Below are 25,884 nucleotides of genomic sequence, written 5' to 3' on the forward strand. Positions count from 1 at the left end.
TGGAGTCCAGAAGAGGATGTCAGATCCCTTGAAGTTGGAGGTATGGGCAGTTATGTGTTGCCCAGCATAAGTGCTGGAAAATGAACTTGGGTCCTGTGAAAGTAGTAAGAGCTCTCAACTGCCATTTCCCCACATTTTATTTTGTTATATTTTGAATGAATTTAAGCTATGAGACAAATTATTTCCTTTGCACTCACCTCTCCTGGTATTCTTTCTTCCTTCCACTCCAGCCATAGTTTACCTGTTGTCATTTCTTCTGCTGGTATGTTTGTTCTAAAGAAAGTCTTGTGGAAAGAGCAATGCTAGACACAACTGCACCACACACTGTCACCCAGGTTCTCCTCAGTTACTGTAAACACCTCACATGAATGAAGAACTTACAAATGGTGAAAGGAAAATTTTCAGAGCCCAGAGTCAAAAAAAAAAAATACTTGAGTCTGGCACAGTCCTTCTACTAGGAGATCAAAAGCACTCAGTACCAGTGAGTCCAGGTTAAATGAGAGAAGCAGGAGATTTGAGCTTTAAAAGGGAGAGTCACCAGCTGCAACAAGACATCAAACTAAGACATTTATGGGGACAAAATTTTCTTGTCTTACAATAAAAATGCATCATTACAAAATTAGTAATAGCTCATATACTGTCTTTCCTTTGAGTCAGAAAATGATTTCACTGTGCTTTAGAAAGGTAATTATATTTTCTTTTTTTTTTTCCTTTTCTTGTTTTCGGAGCTGGGGACCGAACCCAGGGCCTTGAGCTTGCTAGGCAAGCGCTCTACCACTGAGCTAAATCCCCAACCCTATATTTTCTAAGCTAAGGCAAAATTCTCGGTTAAGGAACCACATCTCTGCTTGTATAAACAACACAGAAGATTCTGTCTTCTGCCTGCAGCACTGAGGTAAGCCCTACATCTGCTTCTTCTCTGAAGTCTCCTGTTTAAGCAGGTTGAGCTCACAGCCTTCCAATCATCTCTCTGTGCCTTTTCAGAGAGCTCTTTCCCCCCAGTGTTTGACAGATTTTAGTGATACACGGCTCCACCATGTGAAATAAAAAAAATCAAATACAGATGTGTGCTTCAGTGTGCAGAGGAGAATATTTTTGTTATGTCTCAGTTTTCTTGCTGTGATTTAATAAGCTATATAGAACCTAAATTTTATCAACAAAATGGAAAGGGTCAGAATAGAATGAGGCGCTGTAGATGAGGTAGTGGATACATTGTATATAAAGGCAAAAGAAGTAAAGATACATTAACAGCACATTTATGTTCATTGAAGTCAATGCAGAATAATGGTCTTTCCACTTTCCAAAAACTTCTTTCTCTTGACAATGAACTAAAAATATGTGGTCATCATCATAGTATCTATATTAAGGATTGAACTGTATACTTTAAAAGACACCATTTTATAAATGAATTATCTGATCCATTCTTATCACCCTGCACAAAGCTTAAGATCAAGTGGATCAAGGACCTCCACATCAAACCAGACACACTCAAACTATTAGAAGAAAAACTGGGGAAGAGTCTCGATCACATGGGCACTGGGAAAAATTTCCTGAACAAAACACCAATGGGTTATGCTCTAAGATCAAGAATCAACAAATGGGATCTCATAAAGCTACAAAGCTTCTATAAGGCAAAGGACACTGTGGTTAGGACAAAATGGCAACCAACAGATTGGGAAACGATCTTTACCAATCCTACATCTGATAGAGGGCTAATATCCAAAATATACAAAGAACTCAAGAAGTTAGACTCTAGAGAATCAAATAATCTTATTAAAATGGGGTGTAGAGCTAAACAAAGAATAATCAGCTGAGGAATATTGAATGGCTGAGAAGTACTAAAGAAATGCTCAACATCCTTAGTCATCAGGGAAATGTAAATCCAAACAAACTTAGGATTCCACCTCACACCAGTCAGAATGGCTAAGATCAAAATCTCAGGTGACAGCAGATGCTGGTGAGGATGTGGAGAAAGAGGAACACTCCTCCATTTTTGGTGGAATTGCAAACTGGTACAACCACTCTGGAAGTCAGTCAGGAGGTTCCTCAGAAAATTGGACATTGCACTACCTGAGGACCCAGCTGTACCTGTCCTGGGGATATACCCCAAAGATGCTCCAACATTTAACAAAGACACATGCTCCACTATGTTCATAGCAGCCTTATTTATAATAGCCAGAAGCTGGAAAGAACCCGGATGCCCTTCAACAGAGGAACGGATACAGAAAATGTGGTACATCTACACAATGGAGTACTACTCAGCAATCAAAAACAATGACTTCATGAAATTCATAGGCAAATGGATTGAAATAGAAAATATCATTCTGAGTGAGGTAACACAATCACAGAAAAACACATGATATGCACTCACTGAAAACTGATTATTAGCCCTAAAGCTTGAATTACCCATGATAAAATGCACAGACCACATGAAGCTCAAGTAGAAGGATGACCAAAGTACAGGTGTTTCACTCCTTCTTAGAAGGTAGAACAAAAATGTTCATAGAAGGGAATATAGAGGCAATGATTGGAGCAGAGATGGAAGGACTGGCCATTCATAGCCTGAACCACATGTGGCCCATATATATACAGCCACCAAAACTACATAAGATGGATGAAGCTAAGAAGTTCAGGCTGACAGGAACAGGATATAGATGTCTCCTGAGAGACACAACCACAGCATGTCAAGTACAGAGGTAAACACTGGCAGCAAACTACTGAATTGAGAATGGGACCCCCGTTGGAGGAATTAAAGAAAGGATTCAAAGAGCTGAAGGGTTTTGCAACCCCATAAGAACAATGCCAACTAACCAGAGCTTCCAAGGACTAAACCACTACCCAAAGACTATACGTGGACTGACCCATGACTCCAGCTGCATATGAAGCAGAGGATAGCCTTGTTGGGCACCAATGGAAGGAGAAGTCCTTGGTCCAGCCAAGCTTGGACTCCAGTGTAGGGGAATGTTGGCAAGAGGGGGAGTGGGAATGGGAGCTGGATGAGGAGGGAAATACCTTTATAAAAGAAGGTTAGGGTGATGGCATAAGTGTCTGATGTCCAGGAAACCAGGCAAGGAAATAATATTTGAAATATAAATAAAATATCCAATTAAAAAATAAATTATTTTAATATAAATAAAACCAGTGAATTAATCTGGTGGTTGCTTTTTGTTACCTTATGCTAGTCCCCAATAACCACACAGAGAAACCAAGATATATTGCAAGCTACACCTCAATAGCTGAGCACTGAAATGATCTTCCTTAACCTCTTATGCTAATCTGGCCCCATTCCATCTCTATTTCATGCTGCTTGCATATTATTATTGATCTGGCTCTTTGGGCTTCAGGTGTGTTTCCAGGATCTCTACCTTGACAATTCATGTGACACCTCATGGTTCCAATTCTTCCAACTTCCTGGCTGACCTCTCTCTCTCTCTCTCTCTCTCTCTCTCTCTCTCTCTCTCTCTCTCTCTCTCTCTCTCTCTCCTCCTCCTCCTCCTCCTCCTCCTCCTCCTCCTCCTCCTCCTCCTCCTCCTCCTCCTCCTCCTCCTCCTCCCCCTTCTCCTCCTCCAAGTTGTCAAATGCCCTAATCTCTCTCCATTTGATGACCTACATTCACTGACAAGGCAGAGAATAAATGTTAAGAATTGTTTACACAAATTAGGGACAAGAGATTATTGGTATAATCATTACAGTGCTGTGTCAGGATTAAAATAGTATATGAGTGAAGAAATTCAGCATTTGAATAATAGAAGGGTAAACTTTACACAGTGTATAAAACCATTATGGCTACACCATTTGCTTCTGAAGACAACTGAACTTAAAATCTCTTTAGATTCTTAGGTTTACTTTGAAATGATTCATAAAATGTCTACAATTTTCAAACACAATATTTAAAATTTTTAGTATGATATGTATTTCTGATTATTAATATTGACTGTCACCTTGAAATGACCTAGAATCAGGTAGGAGTCAAGTCACTGGAAAAGTCTATAAGGGAAAATCTAGATTAGCTTAATTGAAGTAAGAAGATCTACCTAAATGTGAAAGATATTATTTCATAGGCTGACGATTTGATTAAACAAACAGAAGAAAGCAGAGGACCAGAATTTTACTCTCTCTGCTTCCTGACCGTGGGTGTCATGTGATCACCTGCTTCACTGTCCTGCCTGCCATGCTGATGTCTCTCCTCCATGATGCATTACCCCCTCAAAGTATGAGCAAACAAACTTCCCTTCCTTGCATTTGTCATGCACTTTGTCATAACAATGAGGAAAGCAATTCTGTCATTTGTCATTAACCCACAATGAATGCCGTAACACACTTAGGCAATATGACAGAAATATGATTAATGACATAATTTTTCCTTTAAAATGAGATTAATGAAAATTGCAAAATGTTGACTCTTAAAGTATGTGTATTATTCATTGTTTTGAAAAATCCACTACTGAAATTTTCTGTTCTTTCATTCAGCTTGAGAGAAAAACCACTATACTGACATTGCCCTTACAAGACAGATTAATTTTCAGAGCAGCTGTGCAGAACAGACCTCTTCGGCAAAGCATGTAGCTGCAGGCTGATTTTGAACTCTGGGGTAACGGTATGAGCAGTGGCACACACTTCAGATGACAGAAGTGTCAACAAGTAATGAAGTCGTCACATGCCTCTGTGATTAGTAAGGCAGTTGGCCCACAGGATTCTCTAATCTTATTTGTGAATGAGGGTTGAGCAATGTACTTCCCACTGAGATGCAAGGCTAAACTTCAGATCATTGATGGTGCAAAGTTCAAAGTACTATGATGATGGGAGGACAAGAGTCTTCTAAGGCGTCATTGTTTGAAGGTATGGTGACAGATGGATAAAGACTGAGAAAATAAAATAAGGAATAGCAAACATACGAGAAAGAAACAACTAATCATGGATATACATGGGCTAAATCTGAAGATACAAAAATGTCTGAAGATGAAGAAAGCCAATGAGTAGTGACTGAGAGCAGTTGGGGAAGGCATTTAATATCACTTTTATATTGTACTCCCCTTTCATATTCTCATGGTGTCTACATGCAATGGAATGCAGCCTATGAGGCCAGCATCTAAGACATCAAGACCTTTCCACAGTCACATAACTTCAACTGTTAATCATGGCTTCCTTTTACTCACTTTTCTTGGAATTGTTATCATTAGTTTTGAGACATGGTCTTACTATCCTACCAGGATAGTCTCAAACTTGGGGTGATCCACCAGCATCTACCTTCTGAGAGCCAGTGTGAAAATCAGGCCCCAACATGCAGGAGTTTTTCTCTTCATCTTCTTTGCTTCCTCCATTTTAATGTCAGATGCAACAAAATGAAATTGGATTTCTAACAAAAAGGATACTATCAAGTCAAAAAATAGAAAGCATGGATATTACAGTCTTTCCATAACACAGCCTACTGATTAACTCAGAAGCTGCCCTGTCTCAGGTACAGCTCCACTCTCTGTTGCAGGCAGAGGCCAGTGCCCCAGCCTATGGCCTTTTACCACATTACAGAGCTCAGGAAAATAGATCAAAGTAGGAATAGAAACCTCAGGTCATTGACTGGATGTGCAATCTCAAACTGAAAAGGCTTCTAGGAAATGCATTTAGTTTTCATTCTTAAAGAAGATGGTTCTTGTCATTTGTGAGGGGATATTATATTATCTGAAAATGTGTTCTCACAAATCCTCAGACTTATGTAATCATTACACAGCCTTACCTACAATTTCTCACTTCACTTGAAAGACTGGACATCACCTTCCCTGAATTTGGAGGACTTGAAGATTAAAGAACATCTGCTTGGGGTCAGGATGTTATTATGAGAGATTAATCAGTGTGTGGTGTCACATTCTGCTTGAATGTATTAGATAATACATTAATCAATGCATAGTGCCTGACCCACTTGATGCACAAAATTATTTTATTCTCTGACCCCACTTTTCCTTCTTGCTGCCTTCATCTCTCTGCCTGCTTTGATGTTGTTTATGTTACGTTTTGTTTCATTTTATTTTTTCCCTAATTCATAAGCACAGACCCTTACCAGAAGACTCAGAATAACTTTGTATCCATGGTGTTCCAATTTTCTCAGGTGTGCTATGACCCATATTTCCAAACATGGGGAATCATTTTGATCTTATTAAATGCAATAAGGAGTACTAGTACTGTTAGCTCACTTGGCAGAATAGTTCTTTAATATGTACAAAATCCTGACTTCCATCCCTAGTACTGTGTAGAACTTGCTTCATGGTGGATGCTTGCAATTTCAGCATACAGATATGGAGTCAAGAAGAGCAAAGAATCTTTAATCCTCCTGAACTGCTTAATATGTTACCCTGTACTACAAGGACTCCTGTTCAAACAAACCATTGCTTAGTCAAATATTAACATTTATGAACAGATATCTGACCACTCAGCCATATGACTATTTTAAAGTCTACAAACCTTTGTAATAGCATTCTAGATGTGTAAGCTGAAGTGAAAGAAAAGTGAACAAATTTTACTTCTTTTGAGACACTGCAGATTGAGACATCCTGCTCTCTCTGATTTCAAACCTATTTCCTCACCTTCTTTCCTTGAAGTCTTGAGTTCACCTTCCCTTCCTGCTGGTACACCTAGAGTCCATTCTTTTAAGCAAGAGTCCTCTTGTGTCAGATTCCTTTCTCAGATGACTCCTTGTAGCTTTCCTCAGAGTTGGTAAGAAGCACATTGTGAGATCTTTAGGGGCTTTTAAAATTAGTTGTATCTTCCTGTGGATGCAGGTGTGCTCATAATCCTACCACCCAGATCCAAGGTGGACTTAAATTATAAAGAGTCCTTATACATATCATCCTGGCTTCTAGTACATAGGCTTTGTCACTACAAGGAGGCCCTCCTTCTGCTCCTGCATCCATGAGAACAAACCATGCCCTCTGTTTCCTCAGGATTCATGGGAACTCCAGGTGTCTCACCATCTCAGGATCCTATCATGTCTGTAAACATGGCCCTATAGTTTCCCTAATGAAGTACTGAAGGGACTTGTTCTCAGTTTCCTTTGTAGAAAGTGGTGCCACCTTAATAAGTTAAAATAGTCACTTCATGCTTTCCGTCAATGAACAAGCACCATGAATTCTGATGCTGTAGAAGTCTCTTATTTATTCAAAGCCAAGAATCAAGTGCCTTTCATGTTTGAGTTTGAGTCCTCAACATCAAATTCCATCAGCAAGCCCTGAAAACTTTTTTTCCTAAAAATTAAAATTGACACTATCCTAAGTCTACGTGGTTGTTTTCTACTCTGTCATCTTCTGAGTCAATGATCTTTCTTTTTCCTCTGCACCGAGCATCTGTCTTTGCGACTGCTATCGGAATTCCTGGCACTCCATTCTCTACATCACCATCATCAGCCTCATTCAGTCATTTCTTTATCTTGTTGACATTAGAAAGGTAATGTTTGAGGATTGTGGCCCTGTGGCTTCTCTTTCTCAGGTGCCATTGCGAGATTAGGACTTAGTGTGTTTTTATTTGAAATAATTACTCTTTTTTCATAGTCCTCTTTATGTTCTGTCCAGTTGTTCCACCCTGCAGGACAGTCAATGAGGATGCAGAGGGTACCTGGAAGAGAATGGGGGACAAAAGACGTGAAGAAGGATGCCAAGACAAGAGTCTGATCAAGGTGACAATTTTATTTTTTCCCAAGACTGAATTTATACCATAACAGGGGTAACAGAGAGAGGGGGTAGTGCGAAACATTTACACAGGCCAAGGACAAAGTACTCACGTGGTCAGCTGATGTCCACAGAATGTTGGTTTTTCAGAAAGGTCACAGGTTTGTCATATCACTGGATATCATGACCACCAGATTTTTATTAGTCTTCTGCAGCTGGGTGGGGATTTTCCATGAACCCAGTCATACCTAACTTATAATATTAACATCAATAATGGAAGGTTTTAAGGGCTTCGCTGCCAACATCTTAAATCTTAGATGTTCCTTCTCAGTTGTTCATTATGTTCTTGGCAATCTCCATGGAAACCTCTTATTTTCTTTGTCAATAAGAGTCCCTAGCTCTCAGAGCACTTGTGTCAGAGCCTGCTGCTGCTTATATCTCTAAGAACTGCCTTCACTCAGCACCGCTCTGTCTATTGTCCATTATATGGTCAGCACTGTGAAGCTTCACACCACAATTCTGACCTGTGCTTGCATCTCTACAATCTGAGTTTCACTTTTAAAATTGGTTTAACATTTTTTTAAAAAATTAAAAGTAAATAAAAATATCACACTCTAAAATTAAAATACCAAATCCATAAAAAAATTAAAAATAGGAGTTGTCATTCAAATCAAAGCTAGAAAGGCTCACATTGAACTTTTCCCTCCAGTGTTGAATGTGTTTATACACATATTCACCATCCATAACAAAAATTCCAACAGAACTGAAACTAGAAAAGCAATTAGCTTTATATCTTCTTTAATAACTCACACAAATTATTTGCATTCAGCCTTTCCTCAACCGTTTACCTTTAGCTTTTCTTGTTCTCTATTCTGCATGTTATATTGTACCCACACGTGCATCTGTTTACATGTGTACTGTATTATCTATTTATCTGTTGGCGGAGGACTAGGTTGATTCCATTTTTTACGTATTTAATAAAGCATAGGAAACAACAGAAAACTGGGCTTTCTTTCTTCTAAATAATTCTGCTACAAAAAGATATGTTTCTTTTTCTTATTCTCGATACCCCTTTTATCACTTATTTTTTAATCAGATTAAATTATCATGGGGTACAATAACATGATGCCAAGAGCTCATCTCAATCCTCATGCATGACAGCCTTGCCTCTAGGAGGACATTGTGTCACCTGGTGCTTCTTCCCTTTAAGCATGAAGTGGGCATGAAATCATCTTCAGACATGAGTTTGAGTTTTACTTCTGTTTCAGTTGGCATTGGTATTCCAACAAGTTTCCTAACTCTCTGAATTTTACTTTTCCTTTTGACTAAGACAACTATCTTCGAGTTGAGCTTACAAATTACCATGAGATTAAAGTGACAATGAGAAGAAGCTTCCTAAGAGTAGTTGCTGTGGCACTTTTGTTTTACTCTCAGGATCTACGCAGGCAGTGTCACTAATTAGGATGGGGAAAGCATGAGTGAGTGAAGAAATTAATCAAATAATGGTGACAGGAACATACACTAAGAAAATGTAATGCTCACATGTAAACATCAAATTGCATAATGGGCACAGTGGTGGTTGGTGGTGATGCTATAGATGAAAAATGAGCTTAGGAAGTGACAAGCTACATATGCATCCTTTTGAAAATGGCATTCAGACACAAATGTTTAATGAGGTAAGGATTATAGTTATAAATCTAATGACAGGGAGTAATGATGAGATTTAAATTCTATCCAGTATTTATAAAAATAATCTGTGTATTATTTACATTATAGAAACATAGGCATTTATATGTACGTGTGTGTAGATATGCGTATATTAATAAGGGGTAATAAGTATTTAGAATGGCTGTATGGTTGTAATATTGATTCTTTTAGTTATATAATGTTACTAAAATGTGTTTTTCTCTACATCACATATATATTTATATACTATATATATGACATATGTACATTTCCATATATATACACAAACATACATACATACATACATACATACATACAAATTGCTTTTGAGTGATATTAATACAGAATAGCAGGTGTACCAAGAACTTCCAAGGAGTCAAAACCAAGTTACTCCATGTAACTTGTGCCTTCAGGAATGTACCTGAGAAGCTGAAGGTGCCTAGCTGGGACTTGTCTGCCTTATAAACATATATAGAGCAGACATAAGCATATATATGTATATGTGTGTATACATATGTATATTGTATATATCATATATCTCATTTATATATATATATGTGTGTGTGTGTATGTATGTATGTATATATGGTAGATAAGAAGTAAATTAGTATTTAGAATGGCAGTATGGTTAATAAATCACATCTGATCTTTGCAATGAAAGTCATTTATCCTCCTTTTATTCTGTGACTCCACCATACTGGGTCTTTTTCAACATATATTGTAGCAATTCAAGATAAGCATAACCCTTTGGGATGAGTTCTTTTGTTGTAATCTGCTTATGATTTTTGAAAAAAATTACTTCCCTGGAGTATTTTGCTGGCATCTATTCACCACAGAAATAGTGCCACAAACCTGGTGCAGCCTCTGACACTATTGTAATGAGTACTGCCTTGAGGCAGGTGCGACATTTAACACCTTGTGGAGATGGTGTGGGACAGGGCTCTCCATATCAACTCTGTCCTCTTTAAGATGGATGCTTTTCAGGTCACTGAGTGACAGATGCCTGCCTCTCCTCTGTTGTCACAATGCTTTCATATTTGGTCTGATTTCATGTGAGCTATTTCACTGTGGAAATTTTATGGGGAACAGATTTTCCTTTTATGGAAAAATAATAGCAATTTCATGGCTTAAGTTTTTATTTCAGAGTCAAAAAACTAATGCGGTTGGTAAGCCACTCACAGCTAAATTACACATTAGCACTCCAGTCTTACTTTTTCCCAGTTCCTAAGATATAGAATATGACTGTAATCAACTGTTTTACAGTTAATTTTGTAGCAATGTTCTGGTGTTACGGAATAACAAAGATGATCTATCATTTTTGATACAAAATATTTAGAAACTGAAACTCAACATTGCATGTTTTATCTTGGGGGGAGGAGTATTGAAACTTCACCTTGAGGTCAAGATGACTGTCATGAGAACACATGAAATTTTAAATACGTAATATACATCCATGGTTTCCCATGTACATGAAGCTCACAGAGAAAGTTTTGTTGTATTATTATGAATATTTCTGCAGTGGCATGTAAGTGTCTTTTCTCCTCAACTATGATGCTGATGACACACCAAAGAAAAAATTTCATTCAAGTCCAAGTTGCTGAACTAGAATCTATTGAGGTTCTTTATATGAGCATTATTCAGAACTAACAGAATAGCCACATGGGTGACAATTTTCTGTAGCTATATTCTGGAAGCCCTCTGCACAGTTTGCAGGCACTTAACTCGAGTCTCTGCCGCCATAGCAACTGTTTCCTGTTACTATAATCTCCCAGAGCTGCTCCTGATTCATGTAAATCCCTTGTGAGTCCTTGTAACTTGTTGCAATCCTTCCTTTAGGAGGAAATGCTTCAGGGAGACAAAGAAGTACAGCAACCGTAAATGGTGAAATGTGAAATCCATGACAAATATATGTGTATAAAGAGCTCAACAGTGTTTTGAAAAACATGACATAAGACAGAATATATATAGATAAGTAAATATGTCAAACAAGAAAAAATATGCTAAACAAAATTGTTGATGGATCTAGAAGCATTACAGAATATTCACTATACACCAAAACAGAAGTACACATTCAAGTTATACGCATGGCACTAAGAAATGGAAGGCACAAACAATTGATATTTAAAGTTATTATGCATTTATTCTTTAAATAGTATTTCTGGGATGTGTGATTTTTTGAGAGAGATGTAGATAAATGATAGATAGATAGATAGATAGATAGATAGATAGATAGATAGATAGATAGACAGATAGATAGACAGACAGACAGACAGACAGGTAGATAATCAAGAAAGCAAGAGCAAAGAAGAAATAAACACAAACATTAAGGTTTCCATTGGAGATGTTACTTCATGGACTGTGATAAGTGATGTTTCAGTGTGGTCCCAGTACTGAGGTCAGGAGTAAATGAGACAATATGTCAGCATTTCTCAAGCAGGGGACACAACCCTAAATGCAGCTATTTATAACACAATTCATAACAGCAGCAAAATCACAAATATGAAGTAGCAAAGAAAAAAAAATTTATGGTTCTGGGCCCCTGTAACATTAAAGGGTTACAGAATTAGGAAGGTTGAGAACCACTGCAATATGGAATTGATAATCCATCATATCTCACAACAAATGTTGTTCTTAATTTCACTGGACCACGGACTGTGCCACTTTAATTATCTCTGTTATCCCTGTCAGTTTTCCTTTTTCTTTTCTTTTTTTTAATTTATTTATTTTTTTATTAACTTGAGTATTTCTTATATACATTTCGAGTGTTATTCCCTTTCCCGGTTTCCAGGCAAACATCTCCCTCCCCCCTCCCCTTCCTTATGGGTGTTCCCCTCCCAACCCTCCCCCCATTGCTGCCCTCCCCCCATAGTCTAGTTCACTGGGGGTTCAGTCTTAGCAGGACACAGGGCTTCCCCTTCCACTGGTGCTCTTACTAGGATATTCATTGCTACCTATGGGGTCAGAGTCCAGGGTCAGTCCATGTATAGTCTTTAGGTAGTGGCTTAGTCCCTGGAAGCTCTGGTTGCTTGGCATTGTTGTACATATGGGGTCTCGAGCCCCTTCAAGCTCTTCCAGTTCTTTCTCTGATTCCTTCAACGGGGGTCCTATTCTCAGTTCAGTGGTTTGCTGCTGGCATTCGCCTCTGTATTTGCTGTATTCTAGCTGTGTCTCTCAGGAGCGATCTACATCCGGCTCCTGTCGGTCTGCACTTCTTTGCTTCATCCATCTTGTCTAATTGGGTGGCTGTATATGTATGGGCCACATGTGGGGCAGGCTCTGAATGGGTGTTCCTTCAGTCTCTGTTTTAATCTTTGCCTCTCTCTTCCCTGCCAAGGGTATTCTTGTTCCCCTTTTAAAGAAGGAGTGAAACATTCACATTTTGATCACCCGTCTTGAGTCATTTGTTCTAGGCATCTAGGGTAATTCAAGCATTTGGGCTAATAGCCACTTATCAATGAGTGCATACCATGTATGTCTTTCTGTGATTGGGTTAGATCACTCAGGATGATGTTTTCCAGTTCCAACCATTTGCCTACGAATTTCATAAAGTCGTTTTTGATAGCTGAGTAATATTCCATTGTGTAGATGTACCACATTTTCTGTATCCATTCCTCTGTTGAAGGGCATCTGGGTTCTTCCCAGCTTCTGGCTACTATAAATAAGGCTGCAATGAACATAGTGGAGCACTTGTCTTTTTTATATGTTGGGGCATCTTTTGGGTATATGCCCAGGAGAGGTATAGCTGGATCCTCAGGCAGTTCAATGTCCAATTTTCTGAGGATCCTCCAGACTGATTTCCAGAATGGTTGTACCAGTATGCAATCCCACCAACAATGGAGGAGTGTTCCTCTTTCTCCACATCCTCGCCAGCATCTGTTGTCCCCTGAGTTTTTGATCTTAGCCATTCTCACTGGTGTGAGGTGAAATCTCAGGGTTGTTTTGATTTGCATTTCCCTTATGACTAAAGATGCTGAACATTTCTTTAGGTGTTTCTCAGCCATTCGGCATTCTTCAGCTGTGAATTGTTTGTTTAGCTCTGAACCCCATTTTTTAATAGGGTTATTTGTTTCCCTGCGGTCTAACTTCTTGAGTTCTTTGTATATTTTGGATATAAGGCCTCTATCTGTTGTAGGATTGGTAAAGATCTTTTCCCAATCTGTTGGTTGCCGTTTTGTCCTAACCACAGTGTCCTTTGCCTTACAGAAGCTTTGCAGTTTTATGAGATCCCATTTGTCGATTCTTGATCTTAGAGCATAAGCCATTCGTGTTTTGTTTAGGAAATTTTTTCCAGTGCCCATGTGTTCCATATGCTTCCCTAGTTTTTCTTCTATTAGTTTGAGTGTGTCTGGTTTGATGTGGAGGTCCTTGATCCACTTGGACTTAAGCTTTGTACAGGGTGATAAGCATGGATCGATCTGCATTCTTCTACATGTTGACCTCCAGTTGAACCAGCACCATTTGCTGAAAATGCTATCTTTTTTCCATTGGATGGTTTTGGCTATTTGTCAAAAATCAAGTGACCATAGGTGTGTGGGAGTTTTCCTTTTTCTTAACAAATTTTTTAGTCTCCAGAAAGATGATTCTGCTTCTCCTACTTTCTTGAGGTTTTTGATTTGGATTTTATTTGGTGGTAAGGGGGTCATCGAGACAGGCTTCCTCAGTGTAGACATTGCTGTCTTGAAACTTACTCTAATGACAAGGTTGGCCTGGAATTCAGAGAGCTGCCTGCCTCTGCTTCAGAAATGCTGAGTCCCTGATTTCTTTGCAAAGGAGTTTGTTGATTTTTAATTTTTTTTCTTTTTTTCTAACTACTACAAACAGAAAGGAACCAGACAGCAAGGATACACTCCTCCACTTACAACTCCAAAGCATTTCACACAGCTTTGGGCTTTGGTTGCCTGCTTGGCTAACTCATAAACTAAAGGATGCATGCCTTCCTAGCCTGAGCCACACACTTCCTGGGATGAATCTTGACTATCAGTCTCTGTTACTTCAGAAGAGCCCAAGGATGACCTCTGATTTAATCCTTCACATTCTACTGCACTGGACTTAGCTATTCCCAAGTCTGACTTGGCTTCAAACAAGGCTTTGTTTCTGAAGACCAATAAAGATGCTTTTGGACATCTTAAAATAAGAAAAGCCTCATGAAGAATTTGTGTGTGGGGAGAAAAACTTTCAAAGCCTACATGTCTTCAGGGTCATGTCCCTTACAGAGATATTCCCATGGAAGAGAACACTCCTCTGGGAAAGGAAATACATCTGCCAGGAATGCCAATGCTAAGAGCCTGAAATTCCATAAATACCTGAGATGTATTATGTTCTCAAATATCCATCAATATGAAAGTTCTAGGGGTCTATCTTCCTTATGGTGACCTCTCTTTATAATGCCCCCCACTTAAGAAAAGAGAGTGGGTCTTCTGTCACAGGGGCCAAATCCTCACATCTTCTGGATTTGACATCAGGGCAGAAGGAGATGGGGATATCCCAGTCATCCATCGCTGCCCTTTAGTGGCCTGGGCTATTTTCATTGTTAGAAAGGCCACAGGGAGAAAAACAGCCACTGGCTGGACCCTCCTTGCTTTTTCTTAGTCTTAAAAGTGTTCCCAACCAATAGTTTGGTCTACTGAGGAAGAGAGCAGAAAGGGTCAGGGAAAGTTTCACTCATCACTGGGCCTGCAATATGTGGCTATGGATAAACAGGAATACAGCCATCTTCCTCTGGTCTATTTAAGGACCCTTCATGCCATATGTAGTCACCCCAGTAGGTGATTAGTAAGGTTCCTGAAACAACCACACACAGCCCATCTGTATGATGTTAGGCTTTGGGAATGTAGTGTGGCTGTCCACTTAACTGTGGTAGCCATAGAAGACAAATGGAAGCCTTTATAGTCATCAGCCCAGTATCTATAATCCAGAGGAGGCAGCATTACTGCTGAGAACAGCTGTCTAGGCAAGAAAACATTAGGAGCAGAGCCACCAGCCTCCCATTAATCCAGCAAGGGCTCTGCTCCCCAAACCCCACTTCCAGCCCAGTCAATGCTAAGAAAGCCCTCTAACTCTGTGGCCACAGCCAGCTCTCAGGGACCTGCCTTTCCACGCTGCGGTAACAGATGCCTTCACTGCAGAAGTTCTTCTTCTGCAGCTCCACTTCCCAGTATTAAATTCCTTTGTTATAGCAGTGAACCCCTGGAGATGTGACTGATAGCACTGAAGCACATCAGCCATGGAAGCAGTGGTCTATCAGAGTCACTTTGTTGTGGGCAGTACTGTAGTCACAGATGACTTTAACAAAATACTCGAGAAGCTCCATTCTATACTTCGTTAAGGAATTTTCTAGTATCTCACCCTTGACTATTATAGTGTTTGGCTGTGGGGTGTTGATTTTGCATGTGGCATCATGGACAGTTTATTTTTTAAAATGCAGTGACTGTCCAGAAGCCCCAAGATGGTCAACTTGTTAGAGGAGGAGAGAATGGGAGAGGGCTGGCAAGATTGGGGGTTTCCTTGTTCCTCTTATTCTGTGGGGTCTTCTTCACAGGGTGTGTGTAGGTGGCAAATGGACCATGCCACCAGATAAAAGAACTGGTAAGGCTGAATGAGCTCAGACTCTATGAAACTCAGAATTGAGTACAAGTAGGTATGGGCTAACTCTCTTCAAAAAGCCTACTCTGGGACACATAACCAGGAAACCCCACTGAGAAGACCATGACAATCAGTCAAGTAGGAAAAACATTTGAAGTCCTTCCCTATGCTAACAGAGTATCACTGGCATCTCAAATTGAGCCAATAAAAAGCATAAAAGGGTACCCCTGGATCCCACCCTATCCACGTGGAATAAAGTGCACAAGGTATTTCACCAAAATTCATTTGAGTGTAGCTGTTTTCCTTTTGGGGGAAGAATTTTCTCTCCCAAAACATTCATCCCTTGACCCTAAATACACCTAAAAGACCAGGTTAATGGCTCAGTCATCAAGGCTTGCCATAGCTGCTGTTCTTGACCCTTGTATTCGTGTTGCATGGTAGCAAGGGAGACCTGGGACCCTGGCTACCTGCACTGCAAGGGCTTCCCTTCTAAGACTATAAGACTTTGGCCATTACTGGCCAGACCAGTCCTGTGGGCTTCAATTCTGAGACCTGTAAGACTTTGGCTGTTTCTGGCTAGACCAGAGACCCACTGAACGCCATGGAGGGCAACATCTGTCACCAAGATGTGGTAGATAAGCAGCTGGTGCATACTCTAGCTGAAACCCACACAAATTCATCCAAACCTCTGGTTCCATAGGAAGGGTAAGTACCCCCAACTCTAAAGGCAATCAGCCTGTATTTTTCTTACCTTGTTTTCAGTAGGCACCAGTGCATGAATTCACTCAGGCTCAAGGACAACTGATGCCTTCTTGCTAGAGCTAGTCTCTTGGTGTGGGCTGAAAGTTCCTTAAGTCCCTCTATAAAACCCAACAGTCCACAAGGGGCATTGTCAAAGACCCTCTATCTAACTTCTTGATGCAACAACACCAAAAATATAACCTGGCGATACATAGTTAAGTCTCTAGGACAGTTGCTAGTTTGTAAATGTGTGGGAAGGCTTAGCATTTTGGACCTCTATGGAAACCCCAACATGCATAGGCCAAGGGCACATTCCCATTGAACAAGGACTTTCTTCACTTTTCTGTCATGAGCAACTTGACATCACTTAAGAAAAAAAAGTTAGGGAAATAAGTGCTTTTTTAAATAATCTCACGGGATAAAAGTTGCCAAAAGAAAAGCCTTCTTGTTTTGAGAGGAAGTCCTTCAGATAACACCATTCATGAACATGATATTTATAGTCCTGACTCATGGACCCAAGTAGCTTCCATCATCCATAGCATGGACACCCAAAAAAGAAAAAGAAAACCATCAACTCTGATCTCCATTATTCTGATTTTCTTTCTTTCTTTCTCTTTCTTTCTCTCTTTCTCTCTCTTTCTTTCTCTCTTTCTTTCTTTCCTCTCTCTCTCTCTCTCTCTCTCTCTCTCTTTGCCAATTTTAGCTGCAAACAGGCAATATACAGGACCATTTAAAATAGGACATGCAGATAATACCACAGTCCCTGCACCCCCTCAGCCAGGTGAGCTTAAAGATCAAAGTCCTAAAAAATACCTTATTTCAGATCTCATAGCTCTTACCCAATTAATACAGGATGGGTTTGGGTGTGGACTCTGTTTGGTCTTCCATGTTACCTGAGCCAAAGGGCTCCTCAGCCTTCTTCTGTAGCTGCTTGAGAGGGAGCTTCAGCTTGCTATTGAGGTCCAATGCACCTTGGTAGACCCCCTTTATCAAACCATGATCCAGGTCTATCTTAGGGAGGCATACTGGTCTTAGTGACACTCCTTCTATTGCAGCTTTCTCCAGAAATGCAAACTTCCTCTTGGGCCAGGACGAGCTCAACCTCTGCCTTCAGATTCTGTATTTCATTCTTCTTCCTGACAAGAACCTGATGAATGGTGTGACACTTTCCACAGACTCTCCTCTCCTCTGCCTATTTTATCTCGCATGTGGAGCTGGTCTTTTGCTGAGACAAACAGCCTTTATTTCCATATATTCTTGTCTCAACTGTTCCATTTTCCTGTCCATAGAGTCCTGCACACTCTGCTACTTGGCTCTCATGTCCTCCATTGCTCTGGTTGCCCCATTGATGTGGATGTACATGATGAGTTTAAGGTCTCAGTTTGTTCTCTAGCTCAGTGCTGGCCTGGCTTAGTAGTGTAGGGGACCAAGCCTTGTGCTCTACCAGGCAGATATGGCAGATGCCCTCACCATGCGTAGGACAAAACAATTCCAGAAGGTGGTTGTGCTGGGAGCAGAATGGGTGGCTGCAGGGGGAGGTACTGGAAGGTGGGACTGTCCAGGTGAGGACGCAATTGCTCCTGGGAGAAAGATGCCAAGAACACAGGCACAGTGAGAGACCTCATTCAGGGAAAGGTTGCAGGCCACCTGGGTGGCTGAGCTCTTGAAGTACCAGAGCAGGAAAGCAGGGTCCAGTAATCCACCAGGCCCTTGCCTTCTGAGGCTGCTGGAACTGTTCTACCATTGAGCATAGCAGCGTGTTTTTGAGCAACGGCTGATTCACCTGCTCCATGGTATGGCACTACAAAGAAGCAGGATGGCAGGTTCTGGACAATCTATATTTCATCCAGGCACAGCCTATAGCCTACAGAAGTGATGGGCATACCTGGTGGTGGTGATGGGCTCCTAGAGGAGTTCTAGGCATATGGAGACAGTTCCTCAGCCAGCAGAAACAGCCCAACCATAGTACTCCAGGGGGCACCTGACAGACACACCAAGTTCCAGTGCTCAAAGAGCTGGGCCTTTCCTTCTTTCTTTCTCTCTTTCTCTCTCTCTCTCTCTCTCTCTCTCTCTCTTTCTTTCTTTCTTTCTTTCTTTCTTTCTTTCTTTCTTCCTTCCTTCCTTCCTTCATTTCTCTTTTTTCATTCCTTTCCCACCCTTTCACTCCTTCCAGCCCCCATTTCACCCAACTTTTCTTTCCCCCAGATCCATTTCTCTATTTCTCTTCAGAAAAGAGCAGAATTCCCAGGGATATCAATCAAACAAGATATACCAAGACTGGGCACCAACTCGACTCTCATATCAAGGCTGGATGAGATGATCTAGTAGGGGAAAAAAGGTCCTCAGAGCAGGCCAAAGAATCAGGTACTCTACACTATTGGGAGTCCTACAAGAACATCAAATCACATAACCATAACATATATGCAGGGGACATAACTCAGATCTATGCACGCTTCATGGTTGTCACTTCAGTGTCTGTGAGCCTCTATGAGCCCTGCTTAGGTGATTCTATGAAGGCTCTTCTTTTTTGTTATTATTGGATATTTTAAGAATTTACATTTCAAATGTTATCCACTTTCCCAGTTCTCCCCTCTCCTATCCCCTTCCCTCCACTTCTATGAGGATGCTCCCCCTCCCACCCACCTACTCCCCCCTCACCAAACTGGGATTCGCCTACACAGTGGTAATGAGCCTTCACAGGACAAAAGGCTTCTACTATTGATGCCAGACACTGCCATCCTCTGCTACATATGTGGCTGGAGACATGGGTCCCTCCATGTGTACTCTTTGGTAAGTGTTTTAGCTGTGGGAACTCTGGGAGGTCTAGTTGGTTGATAATTGTTGTTCTTCCTATTTGGTTTCAAATCCTTTCAGCTTCTTCAGTTCTTTTTCTAACTCGTCCATGGGGGATCCCTATGCTCAGTCCAGTGGTTAGTTGCAAGCATCCTCATCTGTATTTGTAAGGCTCTGGCAGAGCCTTTCAGGAGATATTCATATGAGGCTCCTGTCAGCAAGCACTTCTTGGTATCAGCAACAGTGACTGGATTTGGTGGCTGCATATGAGATGGTTCCTCAGGTGAGGTAGTCTCTAGATGGCCTTTTCTTCAGTTTCTGCTCCACTCTTTGTCTCTGTATTTCCTGAAGACAGGATCAATTCTGGGTTAAAATTTTGAGAAGGGTGGGTGGCCCCATCCTCCAAATGGAAGGTCTGGATATGATTTCTACAGGTTCTCATTCCCCATTGTTGGACATATCAGCTAATCTCATTCTTGTTGGGTCCTGGGAGGCTCTTGCTTTCCTGGCATTTGTGACTTGCTGGAGGCAAGCACAAATTCCCCATTTCCCATTGCTACATACCTAGGTTCAAATTCCCCACCCTCTATATTTTCCAGTGTCGTCTCATACCTGATCCTGCCACCTTTTTGTTCCTCTTCCTCCTCCTCCCTTCCTTCCAAGTCGCTTGTACCCTCTAGCTCCTGTGACTATTTTGTTTCCCCCTTCTAAGAAGGCCTGAAGCATCTACATTTTTGTCTCCCTTCTTCTAGAGCTTCAGAACCTCTGTGAATTTTATCGTGGGTATTCTGAGCTTTTGGGGTCATGTCTGTTCATCAGTGAGTACATACCATCTGTATTATTTTATGATTGGGTTACTTCACTCAGGATGATATTTTCTAGTTCCATCCTTTTGCCTATGAATTTCACGAAGTCACTGTTTTTAGTAACTGAGTAGTTCTCCATGGGTAAATGTCCCGCATTTTCTGTATTCATTCCTCTGTTGAAGAACATCTGGGTTCTTTATAGCTTCTGGCTGTTATAAATATGGCTGCTATGGACATAGTGAAGCATGTATTCTTGCTATATGTTGGAACATTGTTTGGGTGTATGCCCAGGAGTGGTATAGTACTATGTCCAATTTTCTGAGGAACCTCCAGAATAATTTCCAGAGAGGTTGTACCGGCTTGTAATCCCACCAATGATGGAGGAGTGATGATCGTTTTCTACATCCTCACCAGCATCTGCTGTCACCTGAATTTTTTATCTCAGCCATTCTGATTAATGTGAGGTGGAATCTCAGGGTTGATGGTGACTGAGGATGTTGAACATATCTTTAGGTGCTTCTCAGCCATTTGGTATTCCTCAGTTGAAAATTCTTTGTTTAGCTCTGTACCCCATTTTAATAGGGTTAGTTGCTTAGTCTAACTTCTTGAGTCCTTTGTACATATTGAGCCTACTCTAAGATGAAGGATTGATAAAAACCTTTTCCCAATCTGTTGGCTGCTCTTTTGTCCTAATGAGGGTGTCCCTTATTTACAGAAGCTTTGCAATTTTACGAAGTCCCATTTGGGTGTGGACTTTTATCATAGCAGTTAGAAAGTGAAATTTGCAAATTCACTTTGAAGAATGAAAAACCCAGAATAGAAAAAACTATTCTCAACAATAAAATGAACTTCTGGGGGAATCACCCCGGAAACTGTATTACAGAGCAATAGTGATAAAAACTGCATGGTATTGTAAGGAGCCTCTTCTCATAGTTACCTTTTCCCCCTCTGGCTCCTATAATCCTTCCTGTCCATTTTCCACAGGGTTCCCCAAGACCAGTCTAATGTTTGGCTGTGGACTCTTTCTTTGCCCCTATCATTTCCTCTCTGGTGATGATTAGGTGAGGCACTGATCTATGACAATAGTAGAATATCATTTCATTGACTTTTTTTCAACTTGGTAGATCAGTTTAATAGTGAATTTAGGACAGGTAGCCAAGCACAACCTGTTGCAGCTGCTAGTGACAAAGTCATAACTCTCTATCAAGTGGAAGGTAATGTTTGATTTAAATCACAATGTGAGCCGAATTGTGGTTTTTTCGACACACTTAATAATTTAGATTGGCCGGCCACTTCTACAATTTCTGCTGCAGTGGAAATGACTGGAATCTACAAGGCTGAGCCCAGGCAAGCCCCCTAGTAATGGGGGATGTGGAGCCTGAACCAACCATCTTCTGCAACCAGGCAAGGCTTCCGGTGATGAGATGGGGACACCAAACCCAGCCAGAAATCCTTAGACCTACAATTTGTCCTGTCCATAAAATATGCTGGGATAATGGTGGTGCAGGTTTCCCTTCTAATCTCATTGCTAGCTTTCCCCCAAAAGACCAGGCTAGGGTGAAAGGAAGCTATGCTTCAGATCATAGATTAACTGAGGAGTGTTTGTCTCCATTTCTTTTATCCAGTTTTCTATCTGTAAATTCCTGCAGGAAATTATTTGGAATGATCAGTATTGAAAAACCAAATACTGGATTTGGCACTCAAAGAATGAAAAATAGCTTTAAAATGCTGACAGATGGCATGTAGTAAATTCACATTAGAACTCTTGTCAGTGGAAACCTACTCAACTCTGATGAGCTGTCCTGTTCCTAAATTCCTGGACAATCTAAACTGTGATTTGGGACTCGAATCTTTCCACAGTCCTACAGTCAACCCCAGTGAGATGAATTGAGTGGCATTCAATTAAGCAGTCCTAGTAGCTGCCAGGAATGGGTAATGGTCAAAGCACTCTTTCAATGCAGGGAAGGAATAGTGAAAATAATTTTATTATTCTGCTGAAGCCCACGGCTGTGCTGGAAGGGATGGAATTAGTTGAGCATGTTCTATTGTTGGTCATTTTGCTGTGCAATGTGTAGACCCCATATTCTCAGCTTAAGGGATCTAGAGAATTCAACAGTGTGTCTACATTTTTTAATTGGATATTTTATTTACATTTCAAATGTTATTCCTTTTCCTGGTTTCCCAGCCATAAGCCCCATATCCCATCCTCCTCCCCTTCTTCTATAAGGGTGTTCCCCCTCCCCAACCGTCTCCATTCCTCCCTCCTGACATTTCCCTGTATTGGAGGGTCCAGCCTTGGAGGACCAAGGGCTTCTCCTCCCATCGGTGCCCAACAAGGACATTCTCTGCTACATATGCAGGCAGAGCCATGGGTCTGTCCATGTGTAGTCTTTGGGTAGTGGTTTAGTCCCTGGGAGCTCTTGTTGGTTGGCATTGTTGTTCTTATGGGGTTGCAAGCCCCTTCAGCTTTTTCAATCCTTTCTCTAATTCCTCTATATAAAAAGGAACCAGAAGTGTCAGAAAAAAATTTCTTTCAAAATCAGTAAGTTATTTTTACACTATTTGGAACAGAAAAAAGAATCTGTGAAAATATTCTAACATAATTTAAATTTAGCAAGCTTTATTGGAACATATGTGAAAATATAAACAATATGTAGATAAAAGGAGTTCTAGTATTTTCAATACCGTAATGATCCCCCCACAATTCTCTCTATGGGCAGAGAAAACAGAGGCCAGAAGAGAGTATTTTTTCTCCTGGAGTTGGAATCACAGTTGTGAGTAACCCAAATCAGCATGTGGTTCAGAACTCTGCCCTCTGTAAGAGCAGCAAGAGCTCTTAACTGCTGAGCCATCTCTCTAGGCCTCAACAGTTTATGGTGAATTATAAAAAAAATTAATATTCAAAATAAATGTAGCTTTTTTTCTTTTAAAAAATTGTTCTACTGGTATGGCTTAGTATATGACCTAGTCAATTAAGTTTCAAAAAATTTGACAGCATTATTAAAAAGAATTTATAATGAAAGATAGGAGGTGGTCATTTCACTGACTTGAATCTAAAACTTTGATTCAATATATTATGATTTTTTTCAAGAAGAAACAGAATGAAGAATGTCAGTTTCTTCTTGAGCCTCATGCCCGACACATGGTTATATTAAACATTTGAAGAGAATCGGAATCAATTTACAGACATAATGGAGAAGATTAGTTTAACTGCACCCAGAAGGGAAAGAATGAAATTTATTTCCTCCCTACAGAGCAGTCTATTTCCTGTGCCTCCCTTAGCATCCACCTGGCAGATCCGATAAGCCCTATGAGCCTGCATGAGCTGAAGGAGAGGCAGTTGCTCCAGCCCATGAATTCCTACTGTGGGGTCTGAACCTGTAAGTCCTCACTAGTGTTGCAGGCAGCATGTAATCATTGAGAAGATGCCTTTAGCATCTCCTGAACACAGGATGCTGCTCTGTGTCTGGAGCTGGGAATCATAAACAGAGCTATAGTCCCAGGCCACAATATTAAACTAGCTATTTTCTTGGCACTGAAAGTTGATTTCAAAATGTATTTATGGTTTGTAAATTGATTTAATACTTTTTATTTTAACACTATATATAATATAGATAAAATTCCCTTGCTTTTATTTGCTCTGATTTATTGACAGGGAAAATTGAATTCTACCATGAAACAGAACCTTAAAAATCTGCAATCATTAGAACTCCGGAGACCTTGAATTGATTTAATTTCTGTCATTTTCAGCTATTATTTCTTTAACCCACTAATTATTAAATCAAAATTTTCTCAATAATTTATAAAGGATTGGATATATTCTTCCTTCTAATTATTGTGTTTGTATCTTAACTACATTTTCTAGGTGTAAAAGTATAAAGTCTTACTTATAAACATCCTGAAATTTCAATATACCTGATACATAAATAATATTCTTATGACTTCATAACTTAAATTTTCAGGATAGTCCCCCATTGGTATTGTAAATATGTTAGAGCATCATAATCTCTTAATTTTCAGAATAAAGAGCAGCTCGTGAAGATTAGATCTGTCATGGCAAAATGAAAGGAATCAGTAAGGATTTTAAGGTGATTTTGCTGATGCTATTGGTTTTTTATGGTGAGTGTGTGTGTATGTATGTGTGTATATGCATGTGTGTGCGTGTGTGTGTGTGTGTGTGGTATATGAGAAGCAACATATGAGCTAATCACATTTTTTAAATGTTTTTATAACAGGTTTGTATTGCTGCTTTTATTCCCTAGCCAGAATATTCTAGCTTCTCTTTTCACTCTGAACCACATTTGACTGAACAGTGATATAATAGGACATTTTGCCCTTCTTTCTTTTAAAATTAAGCACTCTGCTTATTTTATTCAGTTATTGATATGCTGATTGATGTATTATGACATGAAGGTAGTCAGTAATTTTCATATTGATTAGTGTTATATGAACAAATACTTGTCCACATATGAACATTTTTCAAAACCTTTAATTTTTGTTTAAATGATGTGATAGCATAAGAATTTAAGCTTACATAATTGCATAGCTTTGATTAAAATTAAGTCAATACATGGTCTCTAAGAACATTTGTAAAGCACTTTGATTTTGTTTTCTTAAATGAGTAAAGGAGAGGCGTACATCATTGAAGTATCCATGAGCACATACATGGAGGGAATGTATTTCAGTTAAGGACACCACTCACTTAATTTAAGAGGTGCATTTCTACAATGAAGTTCAGAAATGAGAGCACTGAATCATGAGGACTTCATTATGCGAGAATCATTAGACAAACTCTATTATGGGCAACCTCCAGAGAGAATTTTGCTTATGCCTTTCACTGTGATGTGGCTGTCTGATAATGGTCAGTCCTTCTCTAAAAAGGAACATAAAACTCTGCATAACCAAGGCATCAGCTGTTTTCATATGCAAATAACACAGCTCTCCAGAGAGAAGCATAACAGCACGAAGGTTAGTGGAAACCAAATCTAAACTTCCTCCCTGATCTGACACTCAGCCTTCAGATGGCCTATGAGCAAGTGGACTCATTGAATAGAGTGTGAAGGGAAAAGCAGCCAAGCCATATGTCCTAAGGAGTAATGACTTAGGAGCACCAGTGATCAAAGAAAGAGACACACGTGGTATTACACTCTTCCTGCACTGCCTATCATCATATTTACTAATGTACTTTTGAATATGACTTTTGAGCACCTGCAAGGAATGTAATAGCAAGCAAGGAACACTTGTCACATAATGCTCATCTTCTGACTCAACAGCACTGAATGTCTCCTGGGTACAGAGTCTCTATCAGAGACACTAGCTATGTATAGATAGCCTCACAGAGACGGGAATGTAGGGTGCTTTGGAACTGAGGCTTGATTGTATTAGAAATACCATTCTGGCCAAAATAACTTAAAGAGAATCATGTTCCTTCCTCTATGTCTCCCAAATATTCCAAGTGTTCTCCTGTGAATGAATGAGAAAACTGGAATGAATCAGCTTTAGAGTACAGACTTCTGTAACTGGCAGATGCTGCAGCAGGCACTATTTAGACAGACAAATATTGTATGAGATAGAGTTGACATGAGGATGTTATTAGACATCGCTTCCAGAGGTGATAATAAAAC

General features: G+C 40.1%; 1 pseudogene; it reads right to left on the reverse strand.

The window, feature by feature from the left end:
• Nucleotides 1-15,390: 15,390 nt before the first annotated feature.
• Trim25-ps1 (tripartite motif-containing 25, pseudogene 1) overlaps nucleotides 15,391-25,884 on the reverse strand; it is a 49,810-nt pseudogene continuing 39,316 nt past the window's right edge.

The sequence above is a fragment of the Rattus norvegicus genome, chromosome 1 (assembly GCF_036323735.1).
Source record: "Rattus norvegicus strain BN/NHsdMcwi chromosome 1, GRCr8, whole genome shotgun sequence".
Classification (NCBI taxonomy): domain Eukaryota; kingdom Metazoa; phylum Chordata; class Mammalia; order Rodentia; family Muridae; genus Rattus; species Rattus norvegicus.